This window comes from Pipra filicauda, unplaced genomic scaffold, assembly GCF_003945595.2.
Source record: "Pipra filicauda isolate LSUMZ 115617 unplaced genomic scaffold, ASM394559v2 scaffold349_size1355687_pilon, whole genome shotgun sequence".
Classification (NCBI taxonomy): Eukaryota; Metazoa; Chordata; class Aves; order Passeriformes; family Pipridae; genus Pipra; species Pipra filicauda.
In genome coordinates, this window is record NW_024104475.1 from 537,139 (window position 1) to 553,639 (window position 16,501).

Genomic DNA, 16,501 nt, shown 5'->3' on the forward strand with positions numbered 1-16,501 from the left:
GTGACCACTTCCCTGGGGAGCCTGCTCTAGTGTTCAACAACTTTCTGGGTGAAGAACTTTTTTCTAGTATCTAACCTAAATCTCCTCTGAGACAATTTCAGGCCTTTCCCTTGGGTTGTGTCACTGTTTGTTTTGTTGGTTTTGTTATTGTTTACACTGGTTAGGCTGAGTTTAACTGAAATTTAGTTTTGGTTAAAAACTGCTGTATTCACCTCAAAATAATTTTACTATTCCATCATAGTGTTGTTTTGGAGACCATTTCTTCATGTTGATCATTCTGAGGTGTTCTGTGAGGAACTCCATTGATTTTACATAGGCTTAAGAGGCTAAAAAACACACTAGGCTTTAATATCTGTATCCTTTTAATTTCTATTAGATTTGGGATATTTGTAGGCTTTTTTGGCAAAAGAAGAAAGAAAAAAAAATAGCAGTTATACAGAAAACAGGAAAATGCAGGGATTTCATGAAGAAGAAAAGCTCCCTAGTGACCAAATGCTTCAGTCAAACTATTTCTCTACAGATTTGGTCTTTTCATCATGGCTATTTTATAATTTTTCTTAATACCATGATAAAACATCACCCCATTAAGATTTCAAATGCAAACATTCAGCTCTAGTAACTAGTAATTAGCTCTAGTAACAATGGAAACTAAAAACTGCAGGCAGCATAAATTGCTTAAAACTCAACTAGCCTATTTTTTTAAGTTTGTTCCAGTATTAAAGTTTCTCATTTCAATTGAAATTATTTTAATGTGACATATTGAATTATAATTAATATAATTAGAAATAATAAAATACTATTCAAAGAGTGTTTATTCAATAGAACTTGTTCCCATAGAAACAAGGAGAAAAAGATTCAATTTATTCAGGTTTCACAACAAATAAATATTATTCTACTGTGAATATTTAATGCTCTTACATCTATATTTCACAAAAATATTATAAAAAATCTATAGGCATCTGTATATAGGGTATTTTCTTTACTCTTTACACGAATTTTTAGTTGCATTTGTTGTAAAAAGACCAAAAGAAAAAAAGCGAACTCTGAGTAAGTCTGTTTGTGCACCAAGAAGAACCACAGATGTTTTCTTGGTATTGATCTTTAGCAATAATGATTTTTAAGCACTGAAGAAGTGCATATGGGGATTTTGTATGATGGCCAAGGAAAAAAAACAAAACACCAAAAATCAGCAAAATAAAACACAGAAGAAATAGGAGGATAAAGAGCTTCATCAAGATTGCCAGCAGTCAGCACAGCTTTCATCTTATGCAAGTACTGTTGGCTTGTGTTTGCAAAACCTCATGATTTATTTAGAATTTTAATTAAAGAAAAGGAGTGATTGGAACAGCATCCTAGCAGTACCTAGCATCTGCCGACCGTGGCTAATGATTTTTACAACCTCATCTGCAAACACTCCATTAAAGAAGCTAACTGTGATGTGTGACACAACTGAAGCAAATGGGTGAGAGAAAACAAACCTTGCCTGCAGCAATCACTAATAAAAGAGACAGAATAAGATTATTAAAAGAAAAAAGACACTATTTGCAAAGTCTTGTAGCTTCAGGGCTCAATTTCTAGTCCCTGGAAATAAGGATTGTTACATACTCATGAGCATGTGAAGCATCTTGGTCTTTGGATGCTCTCTTGACAGCTTTTTCAGAATTTGCATTATTTTTCTGTTTCCAAAGGAAAAAAAAAAAACAACAAAAAAACCAACACTTCAATTTTAAAAGCAAAAGGCCCTTGAAGTTTTTTTCCATCATACTTGTCGTTTGGTCTCTCTTTTTGTAGCTCTTTAAAAACTAGTGCTTTGCATTTGGTTGAGATTTCACTGTGCAAGGTATAACATATAGCAACTCCTGGGTACAGAGGGATATTATGGTCAGAAGTCATAATTGATGAGGAATGCAAAGGGAAAATGTGGTTATAACTTCCCTGATCAATGGCTGCAGCTTTTCTTCTATGCTTAAGTACCCTGTTCTTTTCTTCCTGGTTTCAAATAAGTTAAATATTGCAGCAACCTAGATCAATCAAGATTTTCTCCAAAGTACACCTTTTGGGATTTAACCTGCCAACCAGCAAATTCTAACATTTTTCTTGGGGGAAAAAAAAAAAAAAGAAAAAAAAAGAAGTTACTGCTACAGTATTGGCTAAGCTATTTAAGATTTTTTGTGCTCTTTTTACATAGTTGTTGGAGGTGGGAAAGAACTATTAATGGTTGCAACCCTTTCCCTGCCAGTGCAAGGCTCTTTATTGCATTATAATACAATAATACAACCACTATACAAATAGAGTGCATTTATCTCTGGATATGTGCTGGAGGAATCTTGAATCTTAGGTTTGACTCCTGTCCAGACCAGTTTGTGCCTAGAGACAAGCACCACATGTGAATGTACAAACACAGCAAAATGATGGTAAGTGTCTGCAACAACTGCTGAGCTCCTTCTGAAAGTCAAGCACATGGAAAACAAAGAGAAAACCCACAAAGGTCAGATATCGTGTGCTTCAGAGTTGAAGGAGTCTCGAAAACATTGACTAGAATAATAGAGAGCTTCATTTGACACATTTTAAGAGGCAGGTTCTTGTGGTAATTAAGTTGTTGGAAAGCTTGACATGTATTTTGTGTGATGTATCGTAAGTTAAGAAATATCATCCTGCTGCTACCTAAAGTAATTCTATAGTTTGGTGTATTTAACAAATGTATTAAACTTGTGGGTTATGAGAGACTGTGTAAAGAGTATTGATACAAAGAAAAATACGTAGAATTTTCCATCCTCTGTTCCTTTCCAGAAGTGGGAAAGTTTCTGATCACTGAAAATGACCCTATAGAAAAACAACTTGCTTTCTTTTGGAAAATGAGCAGACTCTTTAAGGAATTTGGGCACTTTTCCTGGCAGATTTGGTTTTTATTCTAGTTGAAAGAACAGTGTAACTATGATTTTTTTATTGTTCTGGAAGAAAATATACCTGTATAATAAGTATTTTTACAGTTAATACAATCCCTTCGCACCAGGCATCTTTGTTAGTTAGCTTGCACTGGGTTTCACTCCATTGTGTGGCTGGCAGACTTCAGTTGCTTTTTGTAATACTGCAGGCACATATCAGTACTTCAGTACAGCTGAAGTGAAAATCCTTAAGTTTTTTTGACTGCCAACCATTCTCTGCACATTAAACTTCATCTAAATACTGTAATTAAGTGTATTTTTTCATGTCCTACATTTTCTCAGTGTGTTACCTTTAAATTGTATGGGTATTATGGAATTGATTCTCTGTGAACTAGTGGGATTTCAGAAATGTCCTCTAAGGAGATGCTTCATAAAATGCTGTACACAGAAGCATTCAGAAAATTCAGCTGAACTTGTAGAAGAACTTAAAATACTTAAAATATTCTATATGGATTTACAGAAAAGCCATTGGACTTATGTTGCAACACTACTGACAACTTTAAGACAGACAGTGGAAAAAGTAATTTGGACTCAGCTCAGAAAAAGCTGTACCTGCCCTTGTTGCCCACCTTGCAATTTACTAATATTTCAATTGGGAACCTGACCTCAAACAAATTCAGACTAAATAGTTTTGTGAGTCACTGAAGTGGAGGAAAGAGTCAGAGATTCAAGTGCACCTGTAGGCTCAAGGCAAAAATCTCATATTTACTTATTTTAAATTAGTCATTTTACTCCATAATTAGAAGCTGAAGATATTTGATCTGAGTTTTAAGTATCTGCACTTAGAACAAAATTGAATGGGGATTTCAATACCCTTAGATATCCACAGCTATAGGTACAACATCTCTGAAAAGGGCAACTGTCAAAACATATATTTTAATATTTAACTTTAGACAACCAAATGTAATTTTTCTGGTTCATTGGTTTATTTTTTCTCCATATGAACCATATCCCCAATGGAAGATCTGTTGCATTCAAATCCTGCTTTCTTACCTGACTGGGTTTTGCACAGCCTGATCACTCTCAGCTCAAGTGTTTTGGGTGGCTGGAGTCATTCATGTCAGCCTTGTGAAAACAGTGCGGACACAGAAAACATGCCCAGTCCCTTCCAATATGTTGCATTACCTTTGTTTGGTTTGCTTTCCAGGCATGGATTGATGGGCTAGAAAAAATTCATTTTTCATAGTCTTTGATAAATTGAAGGGGGCAAAATATCTTTCTTTGTTACAAGAACATATTTGAAATTAAATTATTGCGAGACAATAAAAATATGTTTTCAGAGCAATTTTTCAAACTATTACATCACTCCTTAAACTTAGAAGAACCAGGGCCTTACTGACTCTAATTAGATAGATAGATGCCTAATCTCATATTTATGGATTTCAGTGTTTATATAACTCAAGCTACATGTTGAAAGTCCATGCCAGATTCTTTTACATGTCAGCTGTTTTGTAAGGGAAGATATAATCTATTGGCCTGGAAACAATGATTTCACTGACAGAGCAGTCTTCAAACTGTGTTTCTAAAGAGATGCCTCTTGCTATTCTGTGAAGGACTAGCAGTCGTTTTAGTCAGACTCTTGTCAGTTCTTGATAAGTTATCTTAGGGTATTATAGAACATGCTAAATGGTTTCTTAATGTTAAATTATTATAGACATTTTTTGATAATTGCTCACCACGTGATACACAATGGCAATATAAAATGGAGAATGGTTCTAGGAACTATGAATTAAAGGTAGGTTAAAATCATCCAGCTTGTGGGAAAGATAATCACAGTGATTTTTGTGGATTTTTTTTTAAATGAAATCTAAACCCATTAAAAATCAGGTTTGCACTTGGCCTTTTTGTAGGTAGATAGTCCCTTGCTTTTATCTGGAGACTGGAAAGAACCAAACACCCTGGTCTCTAACCTGACATATGAGACTTTTTGGTTGTTGCAAAACAGTAGGGTAGATTCAGTAGGTCCAGTTTTACTATATACACCGCATAGCAGTACCAGTAGTCCTGGCCCAAGTGACTTTGCTTTTGTTCTTTTCCTTTTTGAAATTCAAATCTATCTTCCATCAAAATTCTGTTATCTGTAAAGTATTTGGCTTCTGGATTAAGTGTACTCAGCATCCCAGCGAGTAGAAACTTTCATTAGATGCAGTATAGTGGTATTACCTCTCTCCCTGTCATATGACTTAATGCAGTTGATTGGAAGTTGGACTCTTTACTTCAAATCCAAATGTAGGACAGTATGTTTGCCAAATGCACTTATGGGTTAAGTTTATGCTTTTATCTGATTTATGGTGCTCTGCACATGTCCTCTGCTACCTCACTGTTTTGCCTGAGTGCTAGTATAGAATTTTTTTTGTTTTGTTTTGTTTTGGTTTTTTTTTGTAATCCAGTATGTTGCAGCTTGTACTCTTTTTCTGCTGTGACCACGTTCTGACTGTGGACTGTTCTCTCCCTCTTTCTCTCTTTTAAAAATGGTTAGCTATTCTTTATTTATATGGAAATGTTTGGTTTAGGGCTTATTATATTAAACATTGTTTTCCTTCGTGCAAATCTTACTAAAAATTATCAGTGATAAAGATATTCAAGGTACATTAAATATTTCTGCAACCTTTTTTTTGGAAAGATGGATGAAACGTAACTCTTTCAGAACAGTTGGATATTTCTAGGTTTCAGTTGGTGGCTGAGTTTGTGTCACCTTATACTGGTGTGTCTGACTTCTAAATATTCTCCACTGATGCCTGGAGCTTTCAGTTTCTGTAGCAAGTTTGTCAACAAGATGGCTTGATTCCACTGTTGCCAGTTAGGTAGTGGAAACTTGCAAAGGGCTAGTAATATACATCAGAGTCACAGGATAATGCTGTTGGAAGGGACCCACAAGGATCATTGAGTCCAGTTCTTAGCCTTGCACAGGAGTCATACCATTCAGAGGTAAACAAAAACATGGGCAAAATATAATTTCTGGTGTCCCATGGTTGGCTGCAGCATGAAGAAATCTTTGTCATTCTACTTTTCTTGCAGACCTGCGATTGACTGCATTGCTGGTGTTGATGTCCTGTAACCTTCCCAATCTCTTTCCAGTGTGGGTTCTCACCCGGGCTTTTCTGCAAAGGGAAATGTGGCAGAAATGTGCGGGGACCAAGGAGAGATAAGAGGAAAATAGAAATCTGAAGAATAGTGGAATGTTGTTGTTTTTTTTTTTCTTTCTCCTGAGTCATGTACTAGAATCTCCAGAAGATACAAAAAAGTGACAGGTCAGATCTAAAACTCCAGTGTGTCTTGTGTAATGGAAAAGGGCAAAGTAGTAACACATTAATTATGGGTAGTGCAGAGTATGTTCTCAGATGAGGAGAAAGAGACATAGAAGCTCAAACTGTGTACCTCCTCTTGTCATATTGATCTGTGAATATATTATCTATCTGCTTGATTCAGTGACACTGAGTGGAATAAAATGACATTCCCAAGGCATTTTCTCCAATTTGCAGCTAATCATTTTGGTAATGCATGTGTTAAATAATCTCTGTAAATGTCTGAAAACACAGCTTAATGAATACTCACTCATATGCTTGAACATAAATGATTACAAAGATTCCATATCACTACAGGCAATTAATTTATACTTATTTAAGATTTACTTTTTCATGGCCAGCAGGGATATATCCCTCCTGGGTTGTGACCAGATGTTTAAACATGAAGATTGTAATTTTAGCTTTTATAGCAAGTATATGCCTCAGTTGTAATGGATTTGACTCTTTCCAGCAAGCATCTCAAATCCTGCAATTTGGTGGTCAGCTTAAGGAGAAAGAAGTGCTCTGCAAATGAGTAAAAACCAGTCTGCATCTCATATCAGTGAACCCTCTGGAGCCAGCTGCATGACTAATGGAATCAGCTGCTGGTCTGTTCACCCATGGGGGAGCACATTCTCTCTTAATAAAATAACTGCAGTCTCACAGTCTGACGTAGTTTGGGAAGAAGTAAATTTTGGACTCACTGAAGCACAAACCTTTCAAGCAGCATGTTTGCTTAGGAATGAATGAGTTCAGTGTAAGAGCTGGTAATAGAGAGACGAGGTGCCTAGAATCTATTTGCAGCTCTGTCATTGATTCCCAGTAGGAGCACAGATGCATTCAAGTACTCGAATCACATTCTTCTTTTTTTAGGATCTACCTCCAGCAAGCTCTGTTTAATAAACATTTGCTTCTGCTATGTTCCTGCCCCTAGTTTTATGTGCTTGTGATTCTAAGGCACTTAAAGATACAGTTCCCAGAGCTGCTTCTTCTTTCCCTGCCAAAACTTAATATCACTTAACAAATAACATATGATCTTAAGTACTTACAACAAATGTGTTATCCAGATTTAGCAGTATGATGGCTTTTTTTTAAAATCCACACAGGCTTTAGCATCACTGCTTGGACTTTTTCAGTTATCAGTCTTACTAATTATTTCTGCAATGACTATCTGCAAAATCCGTGTCACAGCTTTGGAGCCTCAAATCAAGATGGCATTTTTTACATATTTTCAAGGCAAAGGAAGATGATGTATTCCTGGCACTTCAGAATCACTGTCAGCTATGTCTAGAAAAGTAGGGACCTGAAGATAGGACTCTAAAGTCCTAAGTACATGCCTCAGTCAGAAAACACTCTCTCTTCAAGGGTAGAAATTTTCCCTGTCATTTCTCAAACCAGGATTTTCCTCCTGCTAGTTTCCACCAAAAATCATATTTTGACTTATAACTATGTTTTTTCCTTTTTTTTTCTCTTTTTTTTTTTTTTTTAAAAAAAAAGTCTTGCAGTTCACCTTTAGAACTTCCTAGGACTTGGCTAGCTTAATTAAAACTTGCTAATGTAAAGATGTGTCTTCAACTGAAATGTTAAATTCAGTACCCTTTATGCCTCCCTTCCAGAAGCTAAGATCTGTTTCTCTTGAAGCATGTCTGTTTGGGGAACAATCTGATGAGACACTGGGGTAATGCTTGCAATATGGACACTGCAGCTGGGTTCTTCTGCACACCTGTACTACCACAGGCTGAGGATAATTAAAAAAAAAACCCAGCTGTTCCCAGACTTGTCTCTGTTTCCTGGGCAAGGTGCAATATATAGCAAAAAACACACAATCCCAAATATTTGTATCTGTAAGCTGGCAGAGCATAAAATTATTGGGTTTTTACAGCTATTTCAGCCTCTTTGTATTGATACAAATCCCTAGTCTCTCTGAATGTGCCTAATATTGGGGCACATTATTCTAGTTCTTAGATATTTACATGATAAATCATGTTTTATTGAATTCATGTTTCATCAGGGTCATCCTGTAATTTAAAAGACCAGCTGACAGAAATGCTTAAAAGCCTGAGGATGGAGCATTTATGCTTTCTGCAAGAAAGGAAGAAACAGAAGTGATTTGGAGAGTCAGAATTTCTAGGAAAGCCATTTGGATCCTGTCAATCCAAGCCCTGTGTTAATGCCGTGCTTGGCTTGGACCAGGCTACTGTGCTGAACAGATACTGAGCTCTGACAGCTCAGACTCCCATGCTGCAGACATAGACATGGAAATGTAATTTTTTTAAAAAGTTAGTGGTATATCAGTTGAAACCCATTTTCCTTTAACCCTCTAAAAGACATTTTTGTATATTTTCAAGCGTCAAGCAGGCATTTCATAATTTCCTAATCCAATGATATTCGTGGAAGCATACCATTTTAGCCAACCTGTAATCATTCCTCCTCCATCTCATTCAAAGCTCTCCTCCAGCAGTAAAAATCATGCCTGGGGATGGACAGGTTTGTTGGACAGAGATTTTGTACTGGCTTTTGTTCTGAGGGGAGGACATATTGAGTGGTAGTAATGGGGAGGTGCCTTGTTTTGACTCAGAATTAAACTGGCTCTAAGTTAGCTCCACCATCCTGTCAGAAATTTGCATTAGCACTGTCAAACTCTTCTCAGGGCTGAAAGGGTTTCCTGCAGATCCGGCTTCCTAAAAACAGAATGTTGTGTACCCAGACATCTGCCAAATTCCTCTCTGAGCTATCTGGGGAAAGGTTGATGCTGCAAGCAGCCAAGGTGGATGAGGCTGTCCTTGTCTTTGCCAGGGACAGGCAAAGGCTTGTGGAGCAAGCCCTGGTGATACCCACAGTGTCTTGCAAGACCTGATACCAGACGAGTCCAGCCTCGCAGTCTGCCCATGCAGCAAACATAGGGGTGAAGGCGAAGGTGAGGCCAAGGGTTGCCTTCTGGAGCATGTGCAAAGTGAAATCCTGTATGTGAGTCCCCTCGGCACCTTACAGGCAGCTCAGCTGTTGTGGGACTGCAGCAACTGCGTGGATGGAAGGTGAAGCCCTCAGGGGGTTCCCCAGGTGGCTGCTCTTTCTGAGTTATGTGAACTTGCAATGAATGGTGCAAAATGTTGTGGTATCAGTGGCAAGTCTTATACTCTCTCTCTGCCTCTCTTTTGAAGCAAATCAGTGTCAGATTAACAGCTATAAAAGAAATAGCTATATTGGAAATAATAGGTAAGGCAGCTAGATAAATCATATTGTGGCCTTTAAGGGGTAATATCTTATGTTTATAGTACTTTTTCATAAGAGCAGAAAGCCCTTGTAAGTGAACAAAAATAGGAAGCTATTTCAAAAGCCTAAAGTAACCTCAGGTAAGATGAGCATTAGAAGCAGCAAGCCATCCAGGTCCCCGCAGAGCAAGTGCTGTTATCTGCTCTATGCACAGCAAGCTAAGCTGCTCAGAGTGGTGAGCAGAACTAAACCTGCCGCTTCCTGATTGGTATTTAGTTCGCTAGCCACAGCTACTTGCTCCTTCTGCAAGGCTGATAACAAGGACAGTTATATGGATAGGACTTCTTTCCTCTGGTCTCTGTTGCAGCTTTCCTCCCATGAAGCCGTTGCAGAAGCACAGTCCTGTCTGTCTGGGCTGGGGCTTTGTGTGGCCCGACTGGAAACAGGCCATGGGTCCTCTCTGCAAGAACCCTTCTTCTACCCTGGGCTTTCTGCTGTCAGAAGCAGCAGGATACTCCGATGTGACATTGTTGATGTAGCCTATCAATGCTGTTGGTAGGTAAGGCCATCACCAGGGTTCAGAGAGTTAACTTAGAGAGCTGACTTTTGTGTGCCCAGACCTGTTCTGAAGCTTTTCTGATTGAGTAGGTCAAAGGGTGAGTGTTGTGTATGTGTTGATATATTGATCTACATAGGGTGTGATCTTAAGAGGAGGCATGTTCCCCCCTTCCTCATTTCCCAAATCTTCTGTCTCCCCAAGGAAGACAAAGATGCCTGAAGACGGAGCAAATTCCAGAGATATTCTCAGCACCCGCAAAAAAAAGTTTCATTCAAAGAAACGTATAAGCCAAATGAGACCTGGAATAAGTCAAAGTGCGAGAACAAAGCAAACCCAGCCATAGATCAGGTCATGCTCCCTTCCACTTTGTATCTTGCTGGCTGAGGAAATGCATTTAGTTTGGCTTTCATCTCCTTGGGATGGCTGTTCCCTTATGGGCAGCTGGGGATTTGGGCTATGAAAGAAAAGTTAGTAGCTTTGTGCTCTGTGCGTGGAAATGTCTACTTCTGACCCAGAATTTATCAAAGGAACAAAGCAATAATGGCAGTGCTCTTCTCAGTAATGAGGAGATGCAGCGATGCTGGATGCAATTGGTAAGGCCAATTAAAGTAGCTGAGAGGGAAAAAGTCAGTCATGTCACTTCTTTCTCTCCTCTATAGCATTAATGATTCTACAGGTCAAAAATGTACCTGTTTGCCAGAGACATTTCTAGGCATGCACAGACACGAACATGCAAGATAATATGTAAAACAAGATCTGATCGCTCAGATATTTTCTCTATTGAACAACGTTTCTGGCAGAGGGTAAGTCCTGTTCTTCACAGCACCTTACTGACTGTAGATGTACTTGATTAAACATTAATAAATTAACTCTGTTAGTTTTAGTTAACTTTTTTTCCCCTCTGAGACACTAGTAACCAAAACATAAAACCATTAAATACATTTGAAAGTGACTTTGAAGCTGTTGTACAGATGAGGACTGATATTTGACTTGTGACTTAAATCTTTGAATATGTGACTACCTCTATTTCAAAGAATGACAGATATGAGACTTTTTTTTAAATTGTGGGGTTTTTTTCTGGGGCTATGGCATATTGTTCTAGGGAGGGCTATTTTCTGCTGAGCCAAAACCCATGCAGAGCAACTGAATGTAGTGAATTCAGCTTGGTACAAAGAAGTATTTTCTTTATGTGACATACGATTAAGAAGCTACTGAACCAAAAAATTAAATAAGTCTGTTTTGTATGTAACAAAGGGTGGTGAGCCTTAGCAGTAAGTGCTGTCCCATTTGAAAATATAATTTGGGATTTACTTTTCTTTTTGTTAATCTACAGGGTGATTGGAAAAGACTTGTCCATGGCAGACTGTATTGTACCCTCCTTAAAACAGAAGGATCTCAAACCACTTGTGGAAGATTTTGGTCATTAGGATATTGAAATAGATGGACTCAGGTCACATCTGGTCTCAATTTTACCCCTTCGGTAGAAAATAAGGAAATAGAAACTGACTTAATAAGCATATGCAAAAGAAGGAGCCTTTTTGAAGGAAATGGAGAGGGGGAAAAAAGGCTGCGGTAAGGAGGGATGAAGAAACCCATTAAACCCATTAAAGCAGAGGCATCCAGACAGAGCAGATATTAATACAGAAGGTATCTGCATGCTAGGTCTAGTCTCAGTTGCATGTACAGAGGATACAGATGCTAAGCACATGTCTGAAAACCTCTAAAACCTGTCTTTTCAGATCCAGAACTGATCAGCCCATGATAGCGATAGAACTGAACCAAAATCCAGTTGCAAACTTTAGGATCAAAGGAAATTTAGCTTTGCATTTAAGCACAGTGGCTTGGTACCATTATAAATTTAGAAGTGGTAAGCATCTTATTCACACCATAAAAACCATCAAACCATGGAAGTGCTGGGACTTAATTGAAGACAAAATATATTTTGCTTTATAAGGAATAATACCTAAGATTACTGAGATAGCTTTGAAATTATGAATTGGTTTTATCTGACGTGCAGAAGCCTCAGCTGCATCGAAAAATTAAATAGCTATGTGGTAGTTCCTTTTCATTAAATCATTGGCAACTAAATATGATTTTTTTTTATCAACTTATGCTATCTCTGATGTACGTAGTTTGGTCATCCCTTATCTTTGTTAGTGATGATATTCAAAAATATAATCAATATTTGTAAAGAATGTCCAGCCCTTTTTTATTGACAATCCAGATTTTGTCTCAGTGACCATTTGTACCAACAGATTGGGCTACATATGACTTGAAAAGAAACAATTCCTTTGCATGGTTTTAGATTTACTTCACTCTAGCAGCAGTCTCATGGCTTTTCTTTATATTTTAAAACAGAGAAGTTATAAGTTTCCCTGTGATATTCCTGAAAAGGTTTCCATTGGTTTCTTACATGATAGGTATCCTCTCAGGCCAATTTTTATTTTTTTTTTAAATCTAGAAAAAGTGGTAATAAATTTGGCGACATTAGAAACTATTTCCTTTACATGTCTGTTTCAATTTTCAACTGGGATAAAAGCATCCTTTGCTCTTTATAGTAGACCAAAGCATAATGTCATTAAAATGTTTTATTTGGAGTATCTTTCATTCCCTTTAAACACTCAGGAGTGATGGTTTCATCGAACTATATCCCATTCCTCAACAGCTCAATTCACACCTGCTGCTGCCTAGCATTAATAATCTGTTGCCAAAATCTGTCAGACAAATAGAAGTTCTTCCTGCTTCACTGACAGATGGCTCTCCTGAAGAAAGATCTTTCTGCCTATATTAAGTAGCCATAGCACCATCAGTTACAGCGTTGTAACTGGCCCACCAGTCTTGGCTAGCAGGTGAGAATACAAGGTTGTGCCACAGCTTTGCAAGTCAGAGGCAGAAGATAAAAGCTCAGTCCAGATACTGTAGCGTCACATCATTGAGCGTGGTGTATCATGATGTCCAGCTCTATTTAGACTATTCTAACTCAGGTCCCATGCCATGCTAATGCTCTTATGGACTCTCAGACACTTTATATCTGGCTCTTGTGCTCCATGGTCTACTCTGTTCTTTCAGGTACAGCAGCACTCTCTAGCCTGTTCTTCTGTACCCTGAACTGCTGAGGAAATTAACTGTGGGCAAAGTTTTTTGCCTGTCTGGTTTTTCCATGTCCTGTTTAATAACCTTTGAATCCTTTTGACCGTTTCCACATGAGACACATGAAGAATGTTCTTAAAGACATGAAGATCCTTGTAATTTTCTGAAGGAAAAAAGCAAACTCATTGCTACCAATAAAAGAATAGCAGTGAAAGCTTAAATCTTAATGGACATCCAAAATTTTGCACAGATGGAGAGGAAGATGGTTTAACTTTCATTATTGTTCAGTTTGTATCAGGAAGGACTGTTTTCTTCTAAAGATATTTCTTTAAAGCAAGGAATCCTTCACCTTCTCCAGAATCCCTTTAGGATTTTAACTTTTTAGGGAGAAAATGACATTTTCCCCTCTTAAGACATACAAAAAGCATTGCAGGGCAGTACCATGCTAAAGCAGAGCTGTCAACTCCTTTACTCTTGTAATTCATTCAGCTAGTTCAGCAGAGCTTATTGCAGCCAGGTTTTGTTGGGAAATGGGTTAACATTATACCATCAGATACATGCAAATTCAGTACTTGTGTTATGTGAAGTTTTTGTTTGCCTGAATAGCCAAAGGAAGAAAATGTATAAATTAAATCTTTATCCACATCCAAATATAGCTTTTAAATGACACTGAGCAGCGTGAAAATCCTCAAGCTTAATTAATGAACTATGAAACACAAGAAGAAACGTTGCTGGAACCCTCTTAGATAAATCCTTGTGTATTTGTTCTGTTCTGCTTCTATATTTCCTTAATGCTTGTTTATTTTTCTCTTTGTCCCTACTATTTTAAAATTCTACCTTGATAAACTAGTTGCTTTCAGCCAACCAGAGTAAGAATAAAGCTATTCTCTTTATAAATATTTTTTCTGGAACCACTTGCATGATGTTTTGTGTTATCCCACTGAAACAAGACAGAAATATATCTCAGTATTGAACTTGACTCTAGTACATCAGGTTAGCTAAAATTCCCACCCTGATAGTGATTTCTTCAGCTCTGTTTGTGATGCAATGGCTGAAGAGTTAAGAAACACTTATATGTGTCTATAAAGCAGAAAACATGAAACCTGCTCTGAAAATAATTTTTGAAGATAGGATACTTCAAGAGTTAATATCTATCTTCCTGTTTGGTACTAATGATACCAGTCGTAGATCTGAAAAAGTAGTTGAAAAAATTTTTACAGATAAAACTAGAAAGAAAGAATTTTCAGTATGTGTAAGATCTACAGAGGAACATGAAACAGTTGATAAAAGGTCTTCTATCTGCCTGTTTTGAGTTTTCTTAAGTCTGTCCTGCTTGTGTTGTTGCAATGCACCTAATTTAAAATCAGATTCTTCATGTACAGACCATTCACTCACATATCTGCTCTATTGAAAGGGAAGTGCAGTTTAATATTAATTATTAATTAAGTATAAATAGAATTATAAAATTTTAATTTGTACACATTTGGATTACTGTACATGATGTAGGACTGACACTAGAAAGGACATAGGAGAAACAATGTAAAGTGAAGAAAAGAAAAAGAGCTAGCAGGTAAAACATGGGAAGACTGAAGAAACAAGATTTATGTATTCTTTAAAAGAGTATCTCAAGGGACACAAGAATTGTAAAGCACCTTCAAAGTAGTGCCCCTAAATGAAGTTAGTAGCTACTGTTCATTGAACACAAACCAATGGATTTAGAAAAGAATTTCAAAGCAGACAATGATCACAGAATATGCCAAGTTGGAAGGGATCCACCAGGATCACCAAGTCCAACTCGTGGCCCTGCGCAGGATGATCCCCAAGAGTCACACCAAGTGCCTGAGAGCATTGTCCAAATGGTTCTTGAACTCTGTCATGCTTGATGCTCTGACCACTTTTCTGGGGAGCCTGTTCCAGCGCCCAGCCACCCCCTGAGCACTGAATAGTGAATAAAATCCTATTGCTGCATGGATTCCTAAAGCAATTACTCAAAACCAGAGTTATCCAGAAGCAATGTAATGCTGGGAGAAAGATTAATTAATGTAGTAGATATTTAACTGCTATTTATTTACAACCAAATAAAAGCCCAGACTAGAACAATTACTTTATATTAAATAATAATTGATTACTAAAACATAGCAATTGAAAAGTAATTACCATGCTGTTGGTATGAAGTATTTTATTTCCCAGTCTCAGCAGATGGCTTTTTAATATTTTTGTCATTAACTAATATAGATAAAAGTGTTATTGAATAAAAATTAAATTGATATTTGAGGACTATCACTTAGTAATTTACTTTCATTATTTCTAATAGAGTTCTTTTAGAGCCCTACCTGTTTCTTCCCTCCCTTCTTCCTGTCTTTATGCCTGAGGATACTAATAACAAAGTGAGAGTAGAAAATCATAAGAATAATTTTATTCTTTGACAGGTAGTAAAATCTCTTCTCCCTCCTAAACTGCACAGAATGTGCCTGCGATTCAGTAACAAAGTTAATAAAACAAAGCATATTGATTGCCAAAGGGGAGATTTTTTTCTTCCCAAACTAATGGTGCTAAGCACTTTAAGAGGCTGATCAGAGTAAAGTTACTTCTTCAGACAGCTGTCATCTGCAAGAGTGATCCAGATGTTGGAAATAGCATAGTTATGGAAAAAAAAAAGATTATATTATCACAGATAATGCCCGCAGGGAAATTCTGATGAGATGCAACTGTTCTAGATGTTACTGTAAGTCAGCTATTTATGAAAATACATGGATATTTGGTCAGCTTCATTGCTTTACAGTATTTTGCATCTGAGGATCAAGCATTGTATCAGTGACAAATATTTAAACTAAGCACCTTATTTGGGAATACATCTGATGGAAAATGGCTGTCACCTGTTGTGAAATTTATGTTTCAAAAATCATTTGTGCCTATTTGCAGGAGAGTGTGGAAATTCTGCATTAAATTAAAATTTTGAAAGAATTTGATAGGTATTAACATAGGGTGTTCAAAAATGTGAGCACTTTCCTCAGAAGGTAGGAATTCTTAATCTAATAGATGTATATTGTTATATTAACATTAATACTACAGAAGTTAAAGCATTTCCACTATATCTAAACAAAACACTTCAGTGTTTTCTGTGTTAGTAAAACAAGCAGGTAGAATTTATTTGTTTTGACACTTCTTCCCCAAATGTAATCAAATTGGACACATTCTTATGAAATGTTTTCATTCCCAAGTAACTGCAGTTTTTCTGACAGGTCTCTCTCTGTCCCACCAGCTCTTTTACCCAGTTTAGAACTGCTTTCCATTTTAACTGGGGCCCAAAGGACATGCTTTCTAGATCACATGAGAGTTAGTGACTTGCCTTGTATTAGAGCTCCTGGCTTACAAGATTTGTTCTCATTGTGAGAGAAGGAATTTGGGTA